Source organism: Oncorhynchus mykiss, chromosome 25 (genome assembly GCF_057628025.1).
Source record: "Oncorhynchus mykiss isolate SJ-2025 chromosome 25, ASM5762802v1, whole genome shotgun sequence".
Classification (NCBI taxonomy): domain Eukaryota; kingdom Metazoa; phylum Chordata; class Actinopteri; order Salmoniformes; family Salmonidae; genus Oncorhynchus; species Oncorhynchus mykiss.
Genome location: NC_143046.1, coordinates 84,222,537 through 84,241,021, shown reverse-complemented (window position 1 = coordinate 84,241,021; position 18,485 = coordinate 84,222,537). Strand labels below are relative to the sequence as shown.

Below are 18,485 nucleotides of genomic sequence, written 5' to 3'. Positions count from 1 at the left end.
AGACCACCTTATGGTATGACGGGGACTGTGAAGAGACACAGACGTTTTAATATATTCTGTATTGTATTTGGCATTGTATTATGTATTGTATTATGTATTGTTTTATGTAGTGTTATGTATTTCATTTGTTGTGTTTTGTTTTCTGTTAATGGAGCCTAGGAAGAGTAACCCTAAACCTAACCCTACAATACTAAATAAATAAAGTACGTTATTTATTTGTTTACAGAGAAATACAGTAGCATTTTACAACAGTGCTAAGCGCTGGCAGCAAGCTGATAGGTCGGTTGTTAGAACCAGTAAGGGCCGCTTTACCATTCTTGGGTAGCGGAAAGACTTTGGATTCCCTCCAGGCTGAGGAAAAACCCTTTACTCTAAACTCAGATTAAATATATGATAGATATGAGTGGCTATAGAGTCAGCTACCATCCTCAGTAGCTTTCCATCTGTTGTCAATGCCAGGAGGTTTGTAATTATTGATCGACAACAATAACTTTTTGTCATGTATTGTCATATTATGTCTTGTTCCTGAAGGACGGGTCCCTGCGCCCCTGCATAGATTATCGAGGGCTGAATGACATAACAGTGAAGAATCGTTATCCGCTTCCTCTTATGTCTTCAGCCTTCGAGATCCTGCAGGGAGCCAGGTTTTTCACTAAGTTGGACCTTCGTAACGCTTACCATCTCGTGCGCATCAGGGAGGGGGACGAGTGGAAAACGGCGTTTAACACTCCGTTAGGGCAATTTGAATACCGGGTTCTTCCTTTCGGCCTCGCTAACGCTCCAGCTGTCTTTCAGGCATTAGTCAATGACGTCCTGAGAGACATGCTGAACATCTTTGTTTTCGTTTACCTTGACGATATCCTGATTTTTTCACCGTCACTCCAGATTCATGTTCAGCACGTTCGACGTGTCCTCCAGCGCCTTTTAGAGAATTGTCTTTTTGTGAAGGCTGAGAAGTGCACTTTTCATGCCTCCTCCGTCACATTTCTCGGTTCTGTTATTTCCGCTGAAGGCATTAAGATGGATCCCGCTAAGGTCCAAGCTGTCATTGATTGGCCCGTTCCTAAATCACGCGTCGAGCTGCAGCGCTTTCTCGGCTTCGCGAATTTCTATCGTCGTTTCATCCGTAATTTCGGTCAGGTGGCAGCTCCTCTCACAGCCCTTACTTCTGTCAAGACGTGCTTTAAGTGGTCCGTTTCCGCCCAGGGAGCTTTTGATCTCCTCAAGAATCGTTTTACATCCGCACCTATCCTTGTTACACCTGACGTCTCTAGACAGTTCGTTGTCGAGGTTGACGCGTCAGAGGTGGGCGTGGGAGCCATTCTTTCTCAGCGCTCCCTCTCTGACGACAAGGTCCACCCTTGCGCGTATTTTTCTCATCGCCTGTCGCCGTCGGAACGTAACTATGATGTGGGAAACCGCGAACTGCTCGCCATCCGCTTAGCCCTAGGCGAATGGCGACAGTGGTTGGAGGGGGCGACCGTTCCTTTTGTCGTTTGGACTGACCATAGGAACCTTGAGTACATCCGTTCTGCCAAACGACTTAATGCACGTCAGGCTCGTTGGGCGCTGTTTTTCGCTCGTTTCGAGTTCGTAATTTCTTATCGTCCGGGCTCTAAGAACACCAAGCCTGATGCTTTATCTCGTCTCTTCAGTTCTTCAGTAGCCTCCACTGACCCCGAGGGGATTCTCCCTGAGGGGCGTGTTGTCGGGTTGACTGTCTGGGGAATTGAGAGGCAGGTAAAGCAAGCACTCACTCACACTCCGTCGCCGCGCGCTTGTCCTAGGAACCTTCTTTTCGTTCCCGTTCCTACTCGTCTGGCCGTTCTTCAGTGGGCTCACTCTGCCAAGTTAGCCGGCCACCCCGGCGTTCGAGGTACGCTTGCTTCCATTCGCCAGTGTTTTTGGTGGCCCACTCGGGAGCATGACACGCGTCGTTTCGTGGCTGCTTGTTCGGTCTGCGCGCAGACTAAGTCCGGTAACTCCCCTCCTGCCGGCCGTCTCAGACCGCTTCCCATTCCCTCTCGACCGTGGTCTCACATCGTCTTAGATTTTATCACCGGACTGCCTTCGTCAGCGGGGAAGACTGTTATTCTTACGGTTGTCGATAGGTTCTCTAAGGCGGCTCATTTTATTCCCCTCGCTAAGCTCCCTTCTGATAAAAAAACTGCAAAAATCATCATCGAGAATGTTTTCAGAATTCATGGCCTTCCGTCAGACGTCGTTTCGGACAGGGGTCCGCAAATCACGTCTCAATTTTGGAGGGAGTTTTGCCCGTTTGATTGGGGCTTCCGTCAGTCTCTCTTCCGGCTTTCACCCCCAGTCTAACGGTCAAGCAGAACGGGCCAATCAGACTATTGGTCGCATCTTACGCAGTCTTTCTTTTCGTAACCCTGCGTCTTGGTCAGAACAGCTCCCCTGGGCAGAATACGCCCACAACTCGCTTCCTTCGTCTGCGACCGGGCTATCTCCTTTTCAGAGTAGCCTCGGGTACCAGCCTCCGCTGTTCTTGTCTCAGTTCGCCGAGTCCAGCGTCCCCTCCGCTCAGGCTTTTGTCCAACGTTGCGAGCGCACCTGGAAGAGGGTTAGGTCTGCACTTTGCCGTTATAGGGCGCAGACTGTGAGAGCCGCTAATAAGCGTAGAACTAAGAGTCCTAGATATTGTCGCGGTCAGAGAGTTTGGCTCTCCACTCAGAACCTTCCCCTTAAGACAGCTTCTCGCAAGTTGACCCCGCGGTTCATTGGTCCGTTCCGTATTTCTCAGATCATTAATCCTGTCGCAGTGCGACTTCTTCTTCCGTGATATCTTCGTCGCGTCCACCCGGTCTTCCATGTCTCCTGTGTTAAGCCCGTTCTTCGCGCCCCCGCTCGTCTTCCCCCCCCCATCCTTGTCGAGGGCGCACCTATCTACAGGGTCCGTAAGATTTTGGACATGCGTCCTCGGGGCCGTGGTCATCAGTACCTAGTGGATTGGGAGGGGTACGGTCCTGAGGAAAGGAGTTGGATTCCCTCTCGGGACGTGCTGGACCATTCGCTGATCGATGATTTCCTCCGTTGCCGCCAGGTTTCCTCCTCGAGTGGGGGGGTACTGTCATGTATTGTCATATTATGTCTTGTTCCTGTTCTTTCTCTTCACTCCGTCTCCCTCTGCTGGTCGTATTAGGTTACCTTCTCTTCCTCTCCTTCCCCCAGCTGTTCCTCAACTTCTCTAACTACCTCGTTCACCCTTTTCCCACCTGTTCCTTTTTTCCCTCTGATTAGGTCTCTATTTCTCTCTCTGTTCCTGCTTCTGTCTTTGTCAGATTCTCGTTTGAGTTTCTCATGCCAGAACCAAACTATCGTCTTGTTTGCTTCACCCTTGTCCCGTCCTGTCGGAATCTGCCTGTTCATCTGATGCTACGTGTGATCAGGTACCTCTGTCCTCTACGACCCGCGCCTACCCAGAGAGACCAGCAGTCTGTCGCCGCTAACCCAGCTATTCTCCTCTGCTGCTAAGAAGGGGGACTCTTCTGTAAATATCAGAAGGACTTTATGATTCATTTGTCGCCCTCTCTGCGGGTTGTCTATTTTGCCATTATATACATCTGAAGAGGATCTATGTCTTCCCTGTGTTTTGACATTAAAGGACTCTGTTTTTGTTAAACCACTTTTGGGTCCTCACTCACGTGCATAACACTTTTCCACCTCTCCCACACTAACTTCTAACTTACAATACTTTTCTTTTATATATTGATATATTGATATTTGTTTTTTTAATGCATGAATATGATGGCTTACTGTTTGTTGTTGACATTCCCTGCCTAAGTTTGCCCACTTTACCAATGAAATAATCATTAAAATAATTGGCAATATCAAATGGTTTTGTGATGAATAAGCCATCTGACTTGATGATATAACCAGGTCGTTGTAGCTCTAACCTTCATATAACCAGGCCGTTGTAGCCCTAACCATCAGATAACCAGCTCGTTGTAGCCCTAACCATCAGATAACCAGGTCGTTGTAGCCCTAACCTTCATATAACCAGGCCGTTGTAGCCCTAACCATCAGATAACCAGGTCGTTGTGGCCCTAACCATCATATAACCAGGTCGTTGTAGCCCTAACCTTCATATAACCAGGCCGTTGTAGCCCTAACCATCAGATAACCAGGTCGTTGTAGCCCTAACCATCATATAACCAGGCCGTTGTAGCCCTAACCATCAGATAACCAGGCCGTTGTAGCCCTAACCATCAGATAACCAGGCCGTTGTAGCCCTAACCATCAGATAACCAGGTCGTTGTAGCCCTAACCATCAGATAACCAGGCCGTTGTAGCCCTAACCTTCATATAACCAGGTCGTTGTAGCCATAACCTTCATATAACCAGGCCGTTGTAGCCCTAACCTTCAGATAACCAGGCCGTTGTAGCCCTAACCTTCAGATAACCAGGTCGTTGTAGCCCTAACCTTCAAACAACCAGTTTGTTGTGGCCCTAACCTTCAAATAACCAGTTCGTTGTAGCCCTAACCTTCATATAACCAGTTTGTTGTGGCCCTAACCTTCAAATAACCAGTTCGTTGTAGCCCTAACCTTCATATAACCAGGCCGTTGTAGCCCTAACCATCAGATAACCAGGTCGTTGTAGCCCTAACCATCAGATAACCAGGTTGTTGTAGCCCTAACCATCAGATAACCAGGTCGTTGAAGCCCTAACCTTCAAATAACCAGGTCGTTGTAGCCCTAACCATCAGATAACCAGGCCGTTGTAGCCCTAACCATCAGATAACCAGGTCGTTGTAGCCCTAACCATCAGATAACCAGGCTGTTGTCTACTTATTTCTTATCTATCCCTCTCCTCTCTCTCTCTCTCCCTCCCTCAATCTCTCTCTTTCACTCCTTCTCTACCTTCCTCAATCTCTCTGTTTCTCCCTGTCTCTGTCTCGCTCACTCTCTCTCTCTCTCCCTGTCTCTCTCTCTCTCTCTCTCAGTCTCTTTCTCACCCCTGCGTATCTAATTGAGGTAACAATCATGTTTATATGGTTTAATCCACCATTATCAGGGGATTTGTTTTACCAAAGCAGTCTCTGAAAAACCCCCTCACTCCCCCGTTATCAGACTACCGATGCTCCAGTGGAGGTGGATGCAACCGGTTTTACAGTTTTACACGCCATGGTAAACACGCCATGGTAAACACGCCATGGTAAACACGTCACATGGTAAACACGCCATGGTAAACACGCCATCGTAAACACACCATGGTAAACACGCCAAGGTAAACAAGCCAAGGTAAACACGCCATGGTAAACACGTCACATGGTAAACACGTCACATGGTAAACACGCCATGGTAAACACGTCACATGGTAAACACGCCATGGTAAACACGCCATGGTGAACACGTCACATGGTAAACACGTCACATGGTAAACACGCCATCGTAAACACGCCATGGTAAACACGTCACATGGTAAACACGCCATGGTAAACACGCCATGGTAAACACGCCATGGTAAACACGCCATGGTAAACACGTCACATGGTAAACACGCCATGGTAAACACGTCACATGGTAAACACGCGATGGTGAACACGCCATGGTAAACACGCAACATCCAGATTGGACCCTGTGCTCCCTTTAATTAAAAATGGGCGCAAGCAGGTTTCTTCCCAAAAGTATATGAGAGAAGTACTCAAGGGTGTTCCGGCTGGGCTATGGTTGAAACCCATACCGCTTCCCCTTGACATTTCGTTTACGTTGACACTTTTTTCACCCCAATTGGTAGTAACAGTCTTGTCCCATAGCTGCAACTCCTGTATGGACTCGACGAAGGTTGAGAGGCATCCCCCGAAACATGACCCTGTCAAGTTGCACTGCTTCTTGACACACTGTTTGCTTAACCCAGAAGCCTGCCACACCAATGTGTCGGAGGAAACACCATCCAGCTGGCAATGAGATCAGCTCGCAGGTGCCTGGCCTGCCACAAGGGGTCACTAGAGTGTGATGGGACGAGGAATTCCTGGCCGGCCAAACCCTCCCCTATAACACGGACAACTGCGCACACCCTCATGGGTCTCCCGGTCACAGCCGGCTGTAACACAGCCTGGGATCGAAACCCGAGGCTGTAGTGACGCCCCAAGCGCCTTAGACCGCAGCGCCACTCAGGAGGACATCACTGTACATTTTCTTAAAGAATGATGAACACCACCACAACATGCACTTGCTGTGTTGAACTAGTTATTCGTTTAAGAGGAAATGTTGACTCTTTTCTGGAGGAGAATGTGATAAACAGATAGGCTAGGCATACACTACAATTTCAATGGCCTTCTTCAAGTGGCATTCTCACAGATTGGAGCTGTAGCCTATTGCAAGTGGAGTGGAACATTCCCAAAATAGCTCAATAAATATAATTATATGTTATGAATTTGCAAAAAGTACACAATGTTATGAATTTGCAAAACGTACAATATGGTACGATTTTGCTAAACATATGATATGTAACGAATTCGAGCTAGGTGGCTAATGTTAGCTAGCAAACTATTGTGAGTGAGGCTAGGGGTTAGGGTTAAGTTTAAAAGTTAGGTTAAAGGGTTAGGGGAAAGATTAGCAAAAAGGGTTAGGGTTAGCTAACATGCTAAGTAATTGCAGAAGTAGCAAAAGTAGTAAGCAGTTGAAAAGTGACTAATTAGCTAAAATTGTCCATGATGAGATTTGAACTCAAGACCTTTGGGCAGCTAGAGCTTTGTGTTGTCGCCTGCCCTTTTACTGTAGTGGGCTAAATCACAGACACAGAATGTTTCATGGTAGTCTTAAACAAATGTACTTTGAAACAAAAGTATAAGCCTCACACACATGGTTATGGGCTTTTAAAAAAAAAGAAGGCCCCTGTATCATGTCAGATATAGAGTTGAAATATATTTGCCACCTGGCAAGTCAGTTAAGAACAACTTGTTATTTACAATGACAGTCTACCCCAGCCAAACCCTAACCTGGATGACACTGGGCCAATTGTGCACCACCCTATGAGACTCGGCTTGTTGTGATACAGCCTGGAATCAAACCAGGGATTGTAGTGAGCTCCTGAGTCGCGCAGTGGTCTAAGACACTGCATCTCGGAGCAAGAGGTGTCACTGCAGTGTCTGGTTTGAATCCAAGCCGCGTCACATCCGGCCGTGATTCGGAGTCCCATAAAGCAGCGCACAATTGGCCCGGGTTAGGCTGTCATTGTAAATAACAATTTGTCCTTATTAACTGACTTGCCCAGTTAAATTAAAAGAAGTGACAGCTCTAGCCTTACACCGCCGCGCCACTCGGAGGGCCCCTGATCATTGATGTAATAGCTTAGTTCACAACAATTACAGGTATGTATTTTATCCATCTAAATACAGGACTCTGCTTCATCGTTCCGTCGTGCTAGTTCAGTATTTGAGTATAATAGGCTGCTGGTTGTAGATACAGTATGTAGGAAACTGTGGAAAAGACAACCGGTAGCCAAACATGACAAGCTTACAGAATAAAATATTTTGCCAGTCCATTCAATTCATATCTCGTGTAAGCAAGGCTATTTTACCAGGACTATGCTACTGCATGCATTCAACTATGAATGTAAACTTTGACTCCAGATATCCTAAGTTAAAAGTAAAATGCCAAACGTGGTAGCCGAGCCTATCGCCTACTGCGCACCCGTGCATGAATAACAGATGCTCAAAGCACCGTTCCGAAAAGGAATGGGAACGTTACAAAATAACAGAAGATTAATAAAAACTTTGGGAAAACGATAAACTATGTAGCCGACGCTTTAGCCTAGGCTAATGTCTGCAACCTAACCTATACATATTACCACTTTACAGCATAGCCTACCATATATTAATAGACTGTAAATAGTACATCTAAAATCATATTCGTTTTTAAATAAAAGTATATTCGATTTTTGGTATTTTGTCAAATGTAGCCTACGACTGTGATTGGTATGTCACATGTCAAGGCTTCCATCACAAGTAAAGCGATATGGATATAATGTTATAGCCTATTGATCAGTTAAAGATTAACTCATCTACTCGATTGTCAGATATTCCCGACGAGGATTCCGAACTCTGTTTTCTCTCCTTACCTGACGATCTAGCCTTTGAATCAGGAGGTACAAATAGAAGACGTATTTGGAACAACCACTCCTGCGTTAATTCCTTTAAAATATTCCATTGTATTCCTCAACCCTAATTAAACACCGAGGTTTATAGAGAGATAGCCCGGGGAAAGCGAACCAAGTGCGGTCATAAATCATAGTCCTCATCGGCGCATTTCCAGGACTCCGGTTATTTGAGCTCTTCCTCGTCCCTGATGCAGAATGTGTGTGAGAGAGAGAGAGAGCGAATGTGAGAGAGGAGGGTAAAACGGACTCTCTCGTCAGCAAATGAGAAGTGCACATGACCTCGGCCCAAAGCTGGCGGCTGACACACACACACACATACACACACACATAGCGTGGTGGTGGTGTTGAGCCCAAAAGTAAAGAGTTAAACATAATAAACGAGGGTGTGTTTCAGGGCCCAAATAGCAGCTGTCCAAAGACATCAACATTTGTTTTGTAGAGAAGTGGATGCGGAGACCGTGTAACTGGAGTTAGTATATCGCTGTCAAGCCATGGATCATTTTAATTAACTACTTTTTTGCAAATGGAGATTGAACCTTTCAGTAGTTTTTTTTTTTTTGCCACAGAAAACACCTCATGTAACCAACTATACATCTGTCATTATAGTTAGCACTTTCAATCAGTCTAAAACTGACTTAAATTAAGGCAGAGTTTGTAACAGTAGGCAAATAAATACTGACATTTCCCCCATTCATCCCACCATGCACTTATATAGGTTTACTGTTTCTGTTCAGCACAGGCCCAACTGATTTAAGGTCAATTTGGCTTTTAACCTCCTGAACTGAAGGTTGTCATGTGGTGTTGCTACCACGTTACTGTCATGTTGTTCTGCTACCATGTTGTGTTGTCGTGTGTTGCTGCCTTGCTATGTTGTCTTGGGTCTCTCTTTATGTATTGTTGTGGTGTCTCTCTTGTCATGTGTGTTTTGTCCTATATTTTCATTAATTATTCCCAGCCCCCATCCCCGCAGGAGGTCTTTTGCCTTTTGGTAGACCGTCATTGTAAATAAGACTTTGTTCTTAACTGACTTTCCTAGTTAAATAAAGGTTAAATACAAATAAAAAAATAAACAAGGCAGGACGTCATTAGAACATTCCTCATCAACTCATTGTATTCAGTCAAACACAAACACACCTCCAACAGTACAATTATAAATGTCACTAATCTTCAGCTCATAAAAAAAGAGCATTAAAAGGAGAGCAGACTATAATACATTATCTCTCTCTCTCTCTCTCTCTCTCTCTCTCTCTCTCTCTCTCTCTCTCTCTCTCTCTCTCTCTTTTACTCAGTACGTTGTTGAACACCTTCGGCAGCGATTACAGCCTCCTTGGGTATTACTCTATAAGCTTGGCACACCTGTATTTGGGGAGTTTCTCCCATTCTTCTCTGCAGATCCTCTCATGATCTGTCAGGTGTGGATGTGGAGCGTCACTGCACAGCAATTTTTGGTCTCTCCAGAGATGTTAGATCGGGTTCAAGCCCGGTCTCTGGCTGAGCCACTCAAGGACATTCAGAGACTTGTCCTGAAGCCACTCCTTTATTGTCTTGGCTGTGTGTTTAGGGTCGTTGTTCTGTTGGAAGGTGAATCGCCCCAGTCTGCGGTCCTGAGTGGTCTGGAGCAGGTTTTCATCAAGGATCTCTCTGTACTTTGCTCTGTTCATCTTTGCCTCGATCATGACTAGTCTCCCAGTCCCTGCCGCTGACAAACATCCCCACAGCATGATGCTGCCACCACCATGCTTCAACATAAGGATAGTGCCAGGTTTCCTCCAGACGTGATGCTTGGCGTTCGGGCCAAATTGTTCAATCTTGGTTTCATCAGACCAGAGAATCTTGTTTCTCATGGTCTGAGGGTGCCTTTTGGCAAACGCCAAGCGGGCTGTCATGTACCTTTTACCGAGGAGTTCTTCCGTCTAGCCACTCTACCATAAAGGTCTGATTGGTGGAGTGCTGCAGAGATCATTATGGAAGGTTGTCCCATCTCAACAGAGGAAATCTGGAGCTCTGTCAGAGTGACCATTTGGTTATTGTTCACCTCCCTGAGCAAGGTTCTTCTCCCCAAATTGCTCAGTTTGGCTGGGCGGCTAGCTCTAGGAAAAGAGGTTCCAAACTGGTTCCAAACTTCTTCCATTTAATAAGGATGGAAGCCACTATGTTCTTGGGGACCTTCAAAGCTGCAGATCTGTGCATCGACACAATCCTGTCTCGGAGCTCGGACAATTCCTTCGACCTCATGACTTTGTTTTTGCTATGACTTGCTCGGTCAACAGTGGGACCTTATATAGACAGGTATGTGCCTTTCCAGTTCATGTCCAATCAACTGAATTTACCACAGGGGAACTCCAATGAAGTTCTACAAACATCTCAAGGATGATCAATGGAGACAGGATGCACCTGAGCTTGATTTCAAGGCTCATAGCAACGGGTCTGAATACTTATGTAAATAAGGTATATGTTTTTTATTTTTAATAAAATAGTAACAATTTCTAAAAACCTGTTTTCACTTTGTCACTATGGGCTATGGTGTGTAGATTGCTGAGGACATTTTCTTTATTTAATCAATTTTAGACTAAGGCTGTAACGTAACAAAATGTTGAAAAAGTCAAGGGGTCTGAATACTTTCCAAAGGCACTGTATATTATTTATATCCCATTATATCCCAAGATGTCATAGCAGTCAGACGTCCTTTGTCCTCGTCTTGTCGTGTCCCGTATATATATAAATATATATATATATATATATATATATATATTTTTACACCTTTCTTCGCAAATCTTTTATATATTTTCTTTTCCAAAAACTCAACTTCAAAACACTCTCCTGCAACCTGCCTCACCAATTTAAAAAAAGTATTATTTACCTCAAATCTGAAATCCACAATAGAAGCTAACCAGAAGCTAGCCAGAAGCTAACCAGAAGCTAGCCAGAAGCTAACCAGAAGCTAGCCAGAAGCTAACCAGAAGCTAACCAGAAGCTAGCCAGAAGCTATTCAGTTTACTGGCTAACGTTAGTATTCAGCTAACCACGGTTTGTGGTCATCAGCTATCCTTTAGCTCAAAATCTATCGGCAGTTTTGTACAATGTGCTATTCGTGTGACTATTGGAATACGAACATTAATTATTCTGGAGCTAGCCAGCTGAAGAGTTCCATCAGCCACTCCTGGGCTACAATCACCTATCCGTACCCGTTTTACTGCCAATGCGGAGCCCCACCGGGTCTTCACGACTGGACTACTGATGTTATCTGCCCGAGGGAGTTATCCAACTGGCCCATCCGTCGCAACGTTATCTGAACGCCCATCTGCGGCCCGCTAATCGTTTGGCTGTCTTATCGGCTGCTATCTGAATAGGTCTATCGGACAATTTTTCTTGGGTCACTATAACTATATCTATTTTGCCAATTGGATTGATCTACAACACGGAACCCCACAACACGGAACCCCACTAATCTACCGACGGAAACGCACGAGGTGGCTAAAAACAGACCTCCATCCTCTGCCAGCTTGCTACCGATGACCCGGCTAGCTGTCTGAATCGCCGTGACCCCAACCAACCTCACTACTCACTGGACCCTTATGATCACTCGGCTAAGCATGCCTCTGCTTAACTTTTTATGGCTGCAGGGGCAGTATTGAGTAGCTTGGATGAAAAGGTGCCCATTGTAAACATCCCCCTCCTCAGTCTCAGTTGCTAATATATGCATATTATTAGTAGTATTGGATAGAAAACACTCTAAAGTTTCCAAAACTGTCAAAATATTGTCTGTGAGTATAACAGAACTGATATTGCATGCGAAACAGTAAGTGGCTTCTATTTTGAAAACCCCATGTTCCATAGCCTCCCTTTTCTGGATTTAAAGGGATATGAACCAGATTCCTTTTCCTATCGCTTCCTCAAGATGTCAACAGTCTTCAGACATAGTTTTAGGTTTTTATTTAGAAAAATTAGCCAGAACGATAACATTGCGTCAAGTGGTCACATGAGTTTTGCTCGCGCAACAGAATTTGGATAGGTATTGCTTTTCCCTCTCCTACTGTGAAAGACATTTGTGGTTCATATATTATCGATTATATATTTTAAAAACAACCTGAGGATTGATTATAAAAAAAATTTGACATGTTTCTGTGGACATTATGGAAACTATTTGGAATTTTCGTCTGCGTTGTCGTGAGCACTCTTTCCGGTGGATTTTTGTACATAACGCGACAAACAAACGGAGGTATTTTGGATATAAAAATAATCTTTATGGAACAAACAGAACATTTGTTGTGTAACTGGGAGTCTCGTGAGTGAAAACATCCGAAGATCATCAAAGGTAAACTATTAATTTGATTGCTTTTCTGATTTTCGTGACCAAGCTTCCTGATGCTAAATGTACGTAATGTTTTGTAGTGAGATCGATAAACTTACACAAACGCTTCGATTGCTTTCGCCGAAAAGCATAATTTCAAAATCTGACACAACAGGTGGATTAACAAAGGGATAAACTGTGTTGTCCTATATTGCACTTGTGATTTCATGAATATAAATATTTGTAGTAATAATTATTCAATGTAGCGCTATGCTATTCAGCGGTTGTTGATGACACTTACCCCGATATCGGGATTGCAGCCATAACAAGTTAATGTCAACATGCCTTGTCCATTGCTGTTCTGGTTAGTGTTTATTGGCTTATTTCACTGTAGAGTCTCTAGCCCTGCTCACTATACCTTATCCAACCTTTCAGTTCCACCACCCACACATGCGATGACATCACCTGGTTTCAATGATGTTTCTAGAGACAATATTTCTCTCATCATCACTCAATACCTAGGTTTACCTCCACTGTATTCACATCCTACCATACCTTTGTCTGCACATTATACCTTGAAGCTATTTTATCGCCCCCAGAAATCTCCTTTTACTCTCTGTTCCAGACGTTCTGGATGACCAATTCTCATAGCTTTTAGCCGTACCCTTATCCTACTCCTCCTCTGGTGATGTAGAGGTGAATCCAGGCCCTGCAGTGCCTAGCTCCACTCCTATTCCCCATTTTGACGACTTCAGTAACCGTAATAGCCTTGGTTTCATGCATGTTAACATTAGAAGCCTCCTCCCTAAGTTTGTTCTATTCACTGCTTTAGCACACTCTGCCAACCCGGATGTTCTAGCTGTGTCTGAATCCTGGTTTAGGAAGACCACCAAAAATTCTGAAATTTTAATCCCAAACTACAACCTTTTCAGACAAGATAGAACTGCCAAAGGGGGCGGTGTTGCAATCTACTGCAAAGATAGCCTGCAGAGTTCTGTCCTACTATCCAGGTCTGTACCCAAACAATTTGAACTTCTACTTTTAAAAATCCACCTCTCTAAAAACAAGTCTCTCACCGTTGCCGCCTGCTATAGACCACCCTCTGCCTCCAGCTGTGCTCTGGACACCATATGTGAGCTGATTGCCCCCCATCTATCTTCAGAGCTCGTGCTGCTAGGATACTTAAACTGGAACATGCTTAACACCCCAGCCATCCTAAAATCTAAGCTTTATGCCCTCAATCTCACACAAATGATAAATGAACCTACCAGGTACCACCCCAAAGCCGTAAACACGGGCACCCTCATAGATATCATCCTAACCAAATTGCCCTCCAAATACACCTCTGCTGTTTTCAACCAAGATCTCAGCGATCACTGCCTCATTGCCTGAATCCGTAATGGGTCAGCGGTCAAACGACCTCCACTCATCACTGTCAAATGCTCCCTGAAACACTTCAGCGAGCAGGCCTTTCTAATCCACCTGGCCGGGGTATCCTGGAAGGATATTGATCTCATCCCATCAGTAGGGGATACCTGGTTATTTTTTTTAAATGCCTTACTCATCATCTTAAATAAGCATGCCCCATTCAAGAAATTTAGAACCAGGAACACATATAGCCATTGGTTCTCTCGAGACCTGACTGCCCTTAACCAACACAAAAACATCCTATGGCATTCTGCATTTGCATCGAACAGCCCCCGTTATATGCAACTTTTCAGGGAAGCTAGAAACCAATATACACAGGCAGTTAGAAAAACCAAGGCTAGCTTTTTCAAGCAGAAATTTGCTTCCTGCAACGCAAACTCAAAAAAGTTCTGGGACACTGTAAAGTCTATGGAGAATAAGAACACCTCCTCCCAGCTGCCCACTGCACTGAGGTTAGTAAACACTGTCACCACCGATAAATCCACTATAATTGAGAATTTCAATAAGCATTTTTCTACGGATTGCCATGCTTTCCACCTGGCTACCCCTGCCCCGGTTAACAGCACTGCTCCCCCCACAGCAACTCGCCCAAGCCTTCCCCATTTCTCCTTCTCCCAAATCCAGTCAGCTGATGTTCTGCAAAATCTGGACCCCTACAAATCAGCCGGGCTAGACAATCTGGACCCTTTCTTACTAAAATGATCTGGCGAAATTGTTGCCACCCCTATTACTAGCCTGTTCAACCTCTCTTTCATGTCGTCTGAGATTCCCAAAGATTGGAAAGCAGCTGCAGTCATCCCCCTCTTCAAAGGGAGGGACACTCTTGACCCAAACTGCTACAGACCTATATCTATCCTCCCCTGCCTTTCTAAGGTCTTCGAAAGCCAAGTCAACAAATAGATTACCGACCTTTTCGAATCCCACCATACCTTCTCCGCTATGCAATCTGGTTTCAGAGCTGGTCATGGGTGCACCTCAGCCACGCTCAAGGTCCTAAACTATATCCTAACCGCCATTGATAATAAACAATACTGTGCAGCCGTATTCATTGACCTGGCCAAGGCTTCCGACTCTGTCAATCACCACACCCTCATCGGCAGACTCGACAGCCTTGGTTTCTCAAATGATTGCCTCGCCTGGTTCACCAACTACTTCTCTGATAGAGTTCACTGTGTCAAATCGGAGGGTCTGTGGTCCGGGCCTCTGGCAGTCTCTATGGGGGTGCCACAGGGTTCAATTCTTGGACCGACTCTCTTCTCTGTATACATCAATGATGTCTCTCTTGCTGACGATGAGTCTCTGATCCACCTCTACGCAGACCACACCATCCTATAAACTTCTGGCCCTTCTTTGGACACCGTGTTAACAACCCTCCAGGCGAGCTTTAATGCCATACAACTCTCCTTCCGTGGCCTCCAATTGCTCTTAAATACAAGTAAAACTAAATGCATGCTCTTCAACCGATCGCTGCCCGCACCTGCCCGCCTGTCCAACATCACTACCCTGGACGGCTCTGGCTTTGAATATGTGGACAACTACAAATACCTAGGTGTCTGGTTAGACTGTAAACTCTCCTTCCAGACTCACATCAAACATCTCCAATCCAAAGTTACAGAAAGTTTATATAATTGGCTTCCTATTTCGCAACAAAGCATCCCTCACTCATGCTGCCAAACATACCCTTGTAAAACTGACCATCCTACCAATCCTCGACTTTGGCGATGGCATTTACAAAATAGCCTCCAATACCCTACTCAATAAATTGGATGCAGTCTATCACAGTGCCATCCGTTTTGTCACCAAAGCCCCATATACTACCCACCACTGTGACCTGTATGCTCTCGTTAGCTGGCCCTCGCTCCATACTCGTCGCCAAACCCACTGGCTCCGGGTAATCTACAAGACCCTGCTAGGTAAAGTCCCCCCTTATCTCAGCTCGCTGGTCACCATAGCAGCACCCACCTGTAGCACGCGCTCCAGCAGGTATATCTCTCTGGTCACACCCAAAACCAATTCTTCCTTTGGCCTCCTCTCCTTCCAGTTCTCTGCTGCCAATGACTGGAATGAACTACAAAAATCTCTGAAACTGGAAACACTTATCTCCCTCACTAGCTTTAAGCACCAGCTGTTAGAGCAGCTTACCGATTACTGCACCTGTACATAGCCCATCTATAATTTAGCCCAAACAACTACCTCTTTCCCTACTGTATTTATTGATTTATTTGTTTTGCTCCTTTGTACCCGATTATTTCTATGTCTACTCTGCACATTCTTCCACTGCAAATCAACCATTCCAGTGTTTTACTTGCTATGTTGTATTTACTTCACCACCATGGCCTTTTTTTGCCTTTACCTCCTATATCTCACCTCATTTGCTGACATTGTATATAGACTTATTTTTCTATGGTATTATTGACTGTATGTTTGTTTTACTCCATGTGTAACTCTGTGTTGTTGTATGTGTCGAACTGCTTTGCTTTATCTTGGCCAGGTCGCAATTGTAAATGAGAACTTGTTCTCAACCTGCCTACCTGGTTGAATAAAGGTGAAATAAAATATTGTGTCTTTCTGAATATGGCGGATCTCTCTCTAGCAGGCTTGGGCCCCTAGGAAATACAAAGGACCAATCCCCTCTGAATAGACAAAGCTTAGCCCCCCTGCCAAAATGTCGCCTCGACACACACACAGTCCACCGACCACATGACTCATAAAAAGTGTGACAAGGGGGGGCTATTCATGCCAGTAGCAAATAAATGCTCAACCCGGCTACTGATAGGACTTCAGAACTACACAGACCAGTAGTAAGTAAATGCTCAACTCGGCTACTGATAGGACTTCAGAACTACACAGACCAGTAGTAAGTAAATGCTCAACTCGGCTACTGATAGGACTTCAGAACTACACGGACCAGTAGTAAGTAAATGCTCAACTCGGCTACTGATAGGACTTCAGAACTACACGGACCAGTAGTAAGTAAATGCTCAACTCGGCTACTGATAGGACTTCAGAACTACACGGACCAGTAGTAAGTAAATGCTCAACTCGGCTACTGATAGGACTTCAGAACTACACGGACCAGTAGTAAGTAAATGCTCAACTCGGCTACTGATAGGACTTCAGAACTACACGGACCAGTAGTAAGTAAATGCTCAACTCGGCTACTGATAGGACTTCAGAACTACACGGACCAGTAGTAAGTAAATGCTCAACTCGGCAACTGATAGGACTTCAGAACTACACGGACCAGTAGTAAGTAAATGCTCAACTCGGCTACTTATAGGACTTCCGAACTACACGGACCAGTAGTAAGTAAATACTCAACTCGGCTACTGATAGGACTTCAGAACTACACGGACCAGTAGTAAGTAAATGCTCAACTCGGCTACTGATAGGACTTCAGAACTACACGGACCAGTAGTAAGTAAATGCTCAACTCGGCTACGGATAGGACTTCAGAACTACACAGACCAGTAGTAAGTAAATGCTCAACTCGGCTACTGATAGGACTTCAGAACTACACAGACCAGTAGTAAGTAAATGCTCAACTCGGCTACTGATAGGACTTCAGAACTACACAGACCAGTAGTAAGTAAATGCTTAACTCGGCTACTGATAGGACTTCAGAACTACACAGACCAGTAGTAAGTAAATGCTCAACTCGGCTACTGATAGGACTTCATAACTACACAGACCAGTAGTAAGTAAATGCTCAACTCGGCTACTGATAGGACTTCAGAACTACACAGACCAGTAGTAAGTAAATGCTCAACTCGGCTACTGATAGGACTTCAGAACTACACAGACACTTTTATTTGTAACACACACACACATACGGTGCGTTCGGAAATAAAATATTTTGTTATCTTTCCCCTCATCAATCTACACACAAAATCCCATAATAACAAATCAAAACAGTTTTTTTGAAATGGTTGCAAATGTATTAAAAATAAATAATTGAAATATAACATTTACATAAGTTTTCAGACCCCTTACTCAGTACTTTTTTGAAGCACCTTTGGCAGCGATTACAGCCTCAAGTCTCCTTGGGTATGACGCTACAAACGTGGCACACCTGTATTTGAGGAGTTTATCCCATTCTTATCTGCAGATCCTCTCAAGCTCTGTCAGATTGTAAGGGGGAATGTCACTGCACAGCTATTTTCAGGTTTCTCCAGAGATGTTCAAGTCCAGGCTCAGGCTGGGCCACTCAAGGGCATTAGGAGACTTGTCCCGAAGCCACTCATACATTGTCTTGGATGTGTGCTTAGGGTTGTTGTCCTGTTGGAAGCTGAACCTCCGCCCCAGGCTGAGGTCCTGAGTGTTCTGGAGAAGGTTTTCATCAAGCATATTTCCCAGGTCTCCCTGTCCCTGCCGCTGAAAAACATTCCCACAGTATGATGCTGCCACCACCATGCTTCACCTTAGGAATGGTGCCAGGTTTCCTCCAGACGTGACGCTTGGCAGTCAGGCCAAAGAGTTCAATCTCATCTCCACAGAGGAACTCTGGAGCTCAGTCAGAGTGACCATTGGGTTCTTGGTCACCTCCCTAAGGCCCTTCTCCCCCGATTGCTCAGTTTGGCCGGGTAGTCAGCTATGGGAAGAGTCTTGGTGGTTCCAAACTTCATCAACTTAAGAATGATGG

General features: G+C 45.0%; 1 protein-coding gene across 1 annotated transcript in view; it reads right to left on the bottom strand.

Annotated features, from left to right (window-relative positions):
* LOC110504247 (forkhead box protein N3) overlaps positions 1–8,349 on the bottom strand; it is a 149,108-nt gene extending 140,759 nt beyond the window's left edge. Inside the window, exon 1 of the mRNA XM_036962803.2 lies at positions 8,086–8,349. The gene's annotated coding sequence lies outside the window, so the exon portion shown is untranslated. The remainder of the gene's footprint in view (positions 1–8,085) is intronic.
* Positions 8,350–18,485: the final 10,136 nt, after the last annotated feature.